Source organism: Lactuca virosa, chromosome 4 (assembly GCF_052849685.1).
Source record: "Lactuca virosa cultivar CGN04683 chromosome 4, Lactuca_virosa_CGN04683_v6, whole genome shotgun sequence".
Lineage (NCBI taxonomy): Eukaryota > Viridiplantae > Streptophyta > Magnoliopsida > Asterales > Asteraceae > Lactuca > Lactuca virosa.
In genome coordinates, this window is record NC_136429.1 from 88814571 (window position 1) to 88825946 (window position 11376).

The following is an 11376-nucleotide window of genomic DNA, read 5'->3' on the forward strand; positions in this document are numbered from 1 at the left end:
CCTATATGCTCACCAGGCTCCCAATCCTGACCCACTCAGCCTTTTTATCTTACAGGTAGTGGACCCCGAGCATAGTCGGATGATGATGAGAGAATTTTTGGATTATAGGCCAGTAGTTGTAAATAACCGTTGTAAGGCTTATAATGTCTTGTTTATGCTTTTGATATGTATCGGAACATGACATCCCGAGGTTTTGATATAAAATGAAAATATATATTTCTTAAAGAAAAGTTTTGATAAACTTTTTATCATGTTTTGTTTTGGGAACAAATTCTGCAACATCTTTTAAATGGATTACTCTGATTTTATTTTAAAAAGCATAAACGAAATCGGTCTTTTCTGGCCGTGAAATTGGGGATGTCACAGATGTGATATCAAGAAATTATCGTTTTAGTTCTCTTCAATTCGATTCAAGTGATTGTGAGAATGTAAAGCTAGTGAGTGATTCATATTATAGTTTTGAATCATGTTTGGATATTGTAAGAGACGACAAAAAGAAATTGATTTTGTTTGCTGAGAAACAACAAATGTTGTTGAAGGAATTTGACAGTGATTATATATCTGCTGGATTGAAAAGCAAGACAGATGGTGAAGTCGTATGCAAGCTTTTGGGTGTTACTATTCCTATTCCAGAAGAGATTAATATTCATGTTCCTGAAGTTCAAAGCAATAAAGGTTCTGGAATCAAGAAAAAATTCCAAGTGCAGGTGAAGTAGCATATGAAAATTCTAAAAAAGAACATAGAATGTGTTTAGGATGTGGAAAACGAGTTCCACACAATTTAGGTACTTGTCCATAAAGAGTTGGAGCTGCTAAAGCAGCAAAAGACAGTTAGGGATTTTTTAGTTTTTTATTTATTTATTTTTTTTGTTTTATTCATTTATGAATATATGCAGATAAAAACAATAAACAATAATATTCATGTATGAATAATACACATTTATATTGATACGGTAAATTGATATGTTGATATTTGTTTTTTAAATTACTATAAAATAAGTTATATTGATATGGTAAATTATTCATAAATGAATAATACCATATCAATAATATGTGGATTCATTTATCATTGAAGATGTTATTATTTACATATTAAAGGTAAATGAATATAACATGTTTGTGTTCAATTATGATTAAACTAAAATAAAATTGAGAAATGTATATACCATAAATGAATACAAATATGTATATTGATATATGAAGTTTGTTATATTCGTATAGTAATAAATAAGTTATATTCATAAATGAATACAAATATGTAAGATGAGAAAAAGAAATTCACTTTGTTTGATGAGAAACAACAGATGATGTTGAAGGAATTTGAGAGTGAGAGTGATTATACATCCGCGGTATTGAAAATCAAGACAGATGTTGAAGTTGTATGTAAACTAATATAAATGAATATAAATATGTGAAATTTGTTATACTAATAAATAAGTTATATTCATATGTGAACTTTTTTATGTTAATATCTGAATTTTGTTATACTAACATATTACTTTGAATATAATCATCAATGAATATATCATATTCGTATTCGTTTATGAATAAACAGAAATAAATTTTGAAAATATTTGAATATAAAAAAATGACAGAAATAAGCTAACTTGTTTCTACTAATAAATAAGTTATATTCATATCTAAAATTTGTTATATTCATATATGAAATTTGTTATACTGACATATTACTACTAACTTAATCATAAATGAATATATCATATTCGTATTCATTTATGAATAAGAAGAAATAAACTTTGAAAATATTTGAATATAAAAAAATGACAGAAATAAGCAAACTTGTTTCTATTACATAATCATTCATCACAAGATTATAAAACATGTTCATAAGCATTTCACAAACTATTTACACGATGTTCAATAACATTTAACAAACCATCTAAAACTTGTACTTCAAATTCATTCATCTTCAACACAAACTGTTCTATAGCATCACACTTCATCACAAGCAATCATCAATATTCTTTTAACCTTTTTTGAATTGTTTGCATAGCCTTATATGCATGATCAGTACGCACTTTGAATTCAACTTTTTGATATTTTTCAGCAAGATCCAACACATTAGCCTTCAACATGTTAATTTCAGAAGTTAGCATTCAGTGTGCATACCTTTGCCTGAGCTTCTCTAAAGTAGTTTGTTGAACTGCACTTTCTTTATGAAGACTTGGTTTCCACTTTGAGAGTGGTTGTCCCATATAGGTCTCCATATGTCTCATTGCAAAGACCCCACAATCAACTTTGTTTTTAACTGTTCTCCATGTCATTTCAAGTCGTTGGGGTGTGATACTTTCTTTTGAGATTGCATTTGCTCTTGGATGGTTTATTTCTTTAAAGTATCTCACAAACAAATTTTTATGATCATTAAATAAAATAAAAGTTAGATATGTAATAAATTGGTTCTTTTATGTTGTTGTGAATTCGGTACATACCAAAGGTTTCAATAGTACTCTGTATTTCCCTTCATAATCCCCCTAAACTGCACTGTTGTACAGAATTTCAATTGATGGTTTCTTTAAGTTGAAGACAATCACAAAAATGTGAGCACTTCTAACAACTGGAAAGAATACCTGTTTTTAGGTATATAATGGTAAGTATTTTGTTGATAAAATATATATAAAAAAACAAGTTTAATTAACATACCATGTCAATATCTTTTATGTTCAAGATTTTTTTGTACCCATCGGTACTGTCATGAAAGTTCTCCTTGAATTTTTCATACTTTCTTTCATTAGACAATGTTAAAGTTAGATAAGCAGTCTGTAACCAATATAATTTTAAAGAATTAGTAAATTGTTAATCATAAATGAATACATCATGTTGGTATAATAATCATAAGTATATACTAAATATATTTATTTTTGATTTTTTTATTCAAAGATGAATACATAATGATATGTGAATTTCAATTGAATATACATAATTATATTAAAGAATACATCATGTTGGTATAATCATATGTGAATTTCAGTTGTAAAAAAATATAATATTCATAAATGAATACATCATATTGGTGTATTCATTTATCAATAAAGAAGAAATTAAGGTTAGAACATAAACTTACAGAAACTGCAACTTTCAAGAAGAGTCTGTATGGTGAATTTCCAAAATCCCTTTCCAGTTCTTGGTGGTTAAGTAAATCAGCCCAAGTGTCTAAAACTTTTCCAAAAATCACTATGCTTGCATATAGACTTTCCATAACTGCTCTTTCTGTTACCTGACCATATTTTGTCTGGACAACCACATCTTTGCAAATATATAATCAAAATGTCATACATTATTATCTATATAATAATCATATAGGAATGTCTATAAAATAAAGTAACTTACGATGTATTCCCTTGCAAGTTGAACAACCACTCACAGACAATACTCTCCTGATGTGTCAGTTTAGGTTTTGTGTCTATTATTCTGCATTTGAAAGGTGATTTGATAGCATCGGCAAGCTTCTTATCTCTTGGTTCATCCAGATCATGCTTTGATGGTTCTACTTCAGTAGGAATTGCTACAGAGATTGGTTTTGGATTAAGAACGTTTTTGTTTGCTAATATGATAACAACTTTCTAATTGTGGTCTTTGATTTGTTTCTTTGTAAGTGGTTTTTGGTGAAGATTCATTAGATTTTTTACTTGAAGTTTGATCTGAATCTTAACTGAGACCTAGACTAAAACTTGGATGAGTATCTGCATGCCAGAAGATTTATCATGTAAATAGTTGTAAGTTAATTATAATATTATTTTTATATTTTGAAATGTTTTTCCAAATTGTTACCTCCTTCATTCCCTTTTGTTTTGTCAACTTTTTGTCGTTCATTGTTTTCATTTTCTGACTTTTTCTTTCCTGAAAGATAAAGAAATTTGATTAAGTTATCCATTTGTGAATAAGTAATGTATTCATTTATGAATAAGTAATGCATATCATTATTTATGAATAAGTAATATTATATTTTTTTATTTTTTTGTATATTGTGTTATTTATTTGTGAATAATAAAATTTATTATATTCATTTATTAGTGATTCAACTATTTACCTTTATCTTCTGCAATTCTTTTCTCAATTTCTGTTTGTTTATTTTCACCTCCATCTTTCGTGTTCTTAGCTTCTGCTCATTGTTTATTTGTATATTCAGAGTTTTCCTTGCCTGAAACATATACATCATATATGAATATTTTTTATTTTTTACTCATTTATATAGTGTATTATTCACTTATGAATAAACAATGTTATTAAAAAAATCAATATAAATATTGTAATATATTTTAAATAATTCATTTACCTGTATCATCTCCGTGTTTTTCAACTTCTTTTCCTTCTTCATGTACACCTTTTGATTTTTCCTTTTCTGCAAGAGTATTACTTTTACTTCTACTCATTGGTGACCCTGGTCAAAATTTAATAAACAAAATTGTTATTGTTTATTAATATTTTTATATATTTTTTTAAAATAAAAGTAAGCCAAAATTTACCTATATCAATTTTATCCAAAATAGTTTTCATTTCAGGGTCATTCCAAATTTCATCTTCTTGACTATTTAAACTTGAATTTCCAACTCCAAGGACATTATCCACAATGTTGTCAACAACTTTATCCAACAAATTTTCATTTTCAGTTTGTTAAATAGTCTCTTCATGATTATTTGTTTCTTCAGCATTGATCTTTTTTCTCTTCATCATTGTCATTTTCATTGTTCTTTCCATTTTTCTCTTTTACTTCAGTTTCACCTTCTTTTTTATTCTTATCTCCATCATTCTTTATCCCTTCATTCTCTACTTCATTTGAATCAAGCAAGTAATCCACTTCCGGTTGACTTCCATCATTATCATTTTCTTCTTCTCGATTTCCTTCATCATCCTCATTTTCTTTTTGATCATTTGTTTTTTGACCCATTATTGGTGTCAAATTGATACCTTCAACTCCAGTTTCATTACTTGGAAATTCAAAAAGTGTTGTGCTTTCAGATTTTTCTTCAACAATTGTATTTGTCATCTTTTCTTTGAAAATCCTAAAACTTTCCTTTTCAGGGAACTTTGTTATCGCATCATTGAGCTTTGAATTCAGCTTTTCCTTCATCCTCTCAGAACTATTAAGCATTTTAGATATTTTTTATTCATATGCCTATGTAATAAAAAGAAGTATGATTAGAATTTAATGTAATCATATATTATTAACATGTTCAAACTAATTACCTCAACATAATGATCTTCGTCTTTATCAGAATCACTGTCTTCGAGATCTGTCTCTCCTTCATCCTGTTCATTAACAAATTCTTCATTTAATTCTCCAAGTCCAAATCTACCTTTTTCTTGTTCAAATGTCTCTCGATGTCTAATCTTCTCTGAACTCCAATAACAAATGTTGGACGTTTACGTGTTACCGTTAAAGCTTCTGAGCGGATGTTATCAGCATAGAACAACTGCACATAAATGATAACTAATTGATATTCATATATGAACAAGTAAATATTAGTTTTTACTTATTCATATATTAATAAGTAATGTAAAGCATAACGTGTGAAGAAGTATATTTTTATTATTCATATATGAATATGTGCTATTAGTTTATGAATAATAAATATTATTAAAAATTGAGTATAAACAATATAATAACTTACCACCTAGAAAGCTGAAGGTCCAACAAAGAAGCTGGTATCTGAGTATGGTATGTATGAGTTCTTTGTTCTGACAAGACAGTCCAAAACATAGCTGCACCAGTCTATGTTGCTGATATCTGTTTTTCTTGAAATATAACTCAAAGGAAACAGGTTGCATCTTCCCATTGATGTTGACTCGCAAAACGTGTTGACAAAAAAAACTAAGAAGTTCAATTGGAAGTTGAAATTAGCTTGTGTGGTAGAAACAATAACATTTTTGATTGCACTCAGTCGGAGGATTGAATCTTTTTTAAATTGTTGCTTCCATTCACCATAACTTGTATCATCCTTAGTGTCACACCCCAAAACCGGAACGGCGGAAACGTTCTGGGGTGGAGGACGTCATGTCAAGTATCACAACACATGCAGTATAGTAATCAAAGTACAACAACCATTGCATTAATAGTATAAGTTTTTACATAGGTTATATTTAGCAACAACATCAAAAGTAGATATAGAGAATAACATAAGGTGCAGCTCGATACAAGGCTAACTTCGCAAAAGCTCCCGGAGTGTACCTATCTACTGGCGACCTGAGAATACAAGTTATTTTGAAAGAGAGGATCAACATTTTAATGTTGGTGAGTTCATAAGTATTTTAATGACATTGATATACATACATGTTTTTCCTCAAAATAATCTCATTAGATGATGGTGATAAAAGTTTACAGAGTATTTGAATTCCCTCCAGAAAATCCTATATTTTCTATTAAAAGCAGTCTTCTACCAAGACTCGACTGTTTCATGTTTTAAAAGAATGAGTTTCTTTACTAAAAGCAGTCTTCTACCAAGTCTTGACTGTTTTATGTTTAAAGAGAATGAGTTTTTTTACTAAAAGCAGTCTTCTACCAAGACTTGACTGTTTTATGTTTAAGGAGGATGAGTTTCTTTACTAAAAGCAGTCTTCTACCAAGACCCGACTGTTTTATGTTAAAAGAGCATTTTTCCCAAATGTTACTATCATTATCATAATAAAGTTTTACATTATCGTTTTATATCAAAATGTTCTAAGTTAATGTATTAGGGAAAATATTATAGTACCTTAGTTTTATATGTAGAACTACCGTGGTACTACTTACCTTAAGGCCATGAATTATAAGGTAAATGTGGAAATACTCGTAACCATACTGATTGACGGATGTAAACACGACGACCTACTAGCGCCGAAGTAAATGTGACATTTGTCACCCCTTGGCTTGGTCGGTCGGGACTGTAGCTAGCAGTCAGGATGTGGGATGGTCTGTCCCGTATAGATCTATACACACAATGCCCGCTCTCCCTCCAGGAGACTCTGGTTACCAACTCGACAACGGTGAAATCCACGTCGTGAGGATGTATCTCGTGTTTTGATTGCTATATACGTTTCTTTTTACTAAAAGTACATGTTTTAGAATATTGATATAGCTAGTTTCTCCTCATAAAAGTTATTGTTGATTTCTAAACTATACATGTTATAGTTTACTTGAGAGGTTATCTAGGTACCTTTGCTACCCCAAAGGCGCTGAACTGGAGTAAGAGTTTTAATATCTAAACAGGTATACATAATATATAACTAGGACTTCAACGACACTCGGACAAATAACCGGATACTCTAAGTCCACAACCAAACAAGGAACAGGAAATAAAGCGGGCTATCAGTCCTAAGTCCTTCAAACCCTACTTATATAACTATATCTATATGGACATGAATCTAACAAGAATACAAGTTTAAAAGACTTTGATAAAAGTTTAGTAATTTAAAAAGAGATTATAGTACTTTAAAAGAGATTTGAAAGTAATATATGAAAACCTTTAGCTGAATAAAACAGTTTAACATGCAAAAATCTATTTGATTGACAGTTATTAATCACATGTGATTGATATAATAACTTAATAGTTCAACTTGTATCCCCCCATAAAAGCATTTAAAATCATTTCAAAGGTTGATTAAGGGGTATGAACTCACCTGTAGTGAGTGGTTTGGATGGAAGTGCCGGACAGGATGCTAAGTGTCAAGTGAAGACTTGAACACACACACGGATCCTATTTAACATGTAATGACACATATATGTATCTAATTAGTCATTTAACAACTAATTAATCAAGTAAGGACACCCTAAAACATGGATAACACTTTGATTCAAGTGCTAGGAGTATCAAGGGGTTGCATCTAAAGAGAGTATGGCCTCACATTGGAGTTTACTGCCCATATGGTAACACCACATGAGTTTACGGTTTATGGTCATTTCCCCCATGAGTTTACGGCCGTAAACTCATGGTAATTAGTACCATTGTGTGTTTTAGGGTCTTACAAGTCAAGGTTAAGCATCCTATGATCAAGTCCAAGCCTTAGGAAGTAATAGTGGCACAATTTGCACCAACTTTTAGAGTTTACGGCCCATGGTCATAACCCCATGAGTTTACGGCCGTAAACTCGTGTGTGCTTGCTTCTTTTGCTTGTTTAAGGTGCTATACTCCTCAAATAAGTGATCTAGACTTGGTTCCAATGCTTTAGAAGGGACTAGGGCTCATAATGGCCCCCTTATTAGGGTTTACGGTTCATGGACCAACTCCTATGGAGTTTACGGTTTAGGGTTTACGGTCCTAGTGGGTTTACGGCCGTAAACCCATGGTAACTCCTACCATTTCGTGGTTTAAGGTCCTTAGCTCATGAATGCAAGGTTCTAGTCCAATATCCAAGCCCTAGAAGGTAATGGTGGCACATATGCACCACCTTATGGTGTTTACGGTCCAAGGAGATTGCCTTAGAAGAGGTATGCTGTAATCCAAGCTATAACAAGATTAGTTTAGATATTAAGAGAGTCCTTAATAAAACACCCAAATGTAATATTAAGGCTAGGATCCAATCACAATATATTATAACTTAGAAGAGGTATGCCGTAATCCAAGCTATAACATATTTGAAAGGTAGGTGAATGACGATTCACCAATTTCCACCATGAAAAACGAAATATAAATATTAGGTTTTTAATTGGTTCTTAGAAATTCCTAGATTCTTTTGAGATTCAATGAACTTTTCAAAGGCATGTTTCAATCTCGAGTGTGCCCTCCAAGTTTTGTGACTGGGATACCGAGGATCACAAAACGAGGTGTGAAGTAACCATGCAAATCACTTGGTACCCTCAAGATTTATCACTCAATCGATGTGCCGGTAAACCACACACGCTCCACCGATGCTATGGTAAACCTTAAGTCACCCTTTACCTACCTTGTTAAGTCCAAGTTAGTGTGCCGGTTAACCACACACGCTCCACCAACGACTTAAACAAAGTGTAAAGTGTAATTTCATGGATTAGCACCTTATTCACATTTTCTTAAAGTAACTAAGATTGGGAATTTAATAAAAGCATTTAGTTACTTTATAATATTCATCATACTTTTAATGAGAATTTATAAGTCCTTGTCTTACCCGTTCGGCTAACGACCCTCCACCGATCAAGGAAGCGGTGGGTGAGAGTGGACACCCATTAAGTTGCCATTTTATAGGCAACAACCTTATACCCCCCTTATAGACCGGCTTCGTGAATGAGGCGTACTAGCGGTAAGACGACTTGACGTTATACATATATATATTAGTAACTTATAATATTATAAAGTATAAGGGTTGAATTTTAACTTTTAAAATTCTAAGGGTTGGAACTAAAGTTTTAATCAAGACTTTACATGTTCCAAAACTTGAGGGCAAGTTTTTTAAACTTCCAAAACTTTTCATTTCTTATAACTTATGAATTAATTGAGTAATAAAAATGAAGACTCTTCATTTTTATAACTCTTGTGTTCTTTTAATGGCTTTAATAAAAGTGAGACTTTTGGTTTTCCATAACTTGAGGACAAGGTATGGACTCCATTAAAACACATTATGATCATGAATTAAACTACCATGAAGGTTACAAACAATTCCTATGATCATCTAATCTTCATAAGTTCAAGAACATGAATATGAACACTTTCAAGAATCAAAAATTACACTTAAAAAAAACTTGTAATTTTAATAATTGCCATTGTAAATGGACTAGCATAAACATTACACCATCTAAAACAAGCTTTAAAACATCAAAACAGTTTAGGGTAATGTTTCTAGTCCATTTCCAGCAACAAATGTGCAAACTTTCATACGAGCAGAAAACAGAAAAACGATTTTTTTTCAAGCTGTTTGCACACAAAAAAAAAACAAACGAACCTGGCTCTGATACCACTGATGGGTTTTGAGCATTCTAACACTTCCTAAGTGTACATGCAATCCTAATAACCTTGGATCTATGTTTGTCTAATTATCATGCAAAGTTGAATTCCAAGGTTATATTCCTATCTAGCATACATGGGGAACAAATTTTAACTTGCATGAAAGATAGAATAACTTACCTTGTTGTTGCTTATGATCCTTGAAACCTTGTGAGCCTAGCACCCCAAGTGTGATGCCTCAAATGCTTCACACAACACCAAATGCTTTTGGAATGACTTTAGAGAGAATACACACTTCTAAAATCGGCCTAGCCCTCTTGTTTCTTATGTGTCACCGATTTTGGGGAGAACACATTTGTTTATATAGTGTGTTGCATTAGGTAAACCCTAATGTAACATGACTCTTCATTTCATGATCCATGGGTTAACTCCATGGAGCATTCTATGGGTGGAACCCAACTTGATAATCCATGGAGCCTCTTAGCCCACTATATAAGATATGAAAGATTTACATAATCTACCCATATATTTAATTAGTTATCTTTTGATCACTTAATTAATTCTTGATCAAAATAATTAAATAATATTATTAATATATTAGAACTTATAATATATTAATAAACCATAAGTGTTATTTCTCTCATTTTAGTTTATCCAATTGCATGGTGCCATGCAACCCAAATGGACCATGCCGGGTCGGGTCAAGTACATACCAGAAATAGTTATGAACTTAGACACCTTATCCAACACCTTTGCTACCCCAAAGGCGCTGAACTGGAGTAAGAGTTTTAATATCTAAACAAATATACATAATATATAACTAGGACTTCAACGACACTCGGACAAATAACCGGATACTCTAAGTCCACAACCAAACAAGGAACAGGAAATAAAGCGGGCTATCAGTCCTAAGTCCTTCAAACCCTACTTATATAACTATATCTATATGGACATGAATCTAACAAGAATATAAGTTTAAAAGACTTTGATAAAAGTTTAGTAATTTAAAAAGAGATTGTAGTACTTTAAAAGAGATTTGAAAGTAATATATGAAAACCTTTAGCTGAATAAAACAGTTTAACATGCAAAAATCTATTTGATTGACAGTTATTAATCACATGTGATTGATATAATAACTTAATAGTTCAACTTGTATCCCCCCCATAAAAGCATTTAAAATCATTTCAAAGGTTGATTAAGGGGTATGAACTCACCTGTAGTGAGTGGTTTGGATGGAAGTGCCGGACAGGATGCTAAGTGTCAAGTGAAGACTTGAACACACACACGGATCCTATTTAACATGTAATGACACATATATGTATCTAATTAGTCATTTAACAACTAATTAATCAAGTAAGGACACCCTAAAACATGGATAACACTTTGATTCAAGTGCTAGGAGTATCAAGGGGTTGCATCTAAAGAGAGTATGGCCTCACATTGGAGTTTACTGCCCATATGGTAACACCACATGAGTTTACGGTTTATGGTCATTTCCCCCATGAGTTTACGGCCGTAAACTCATGGT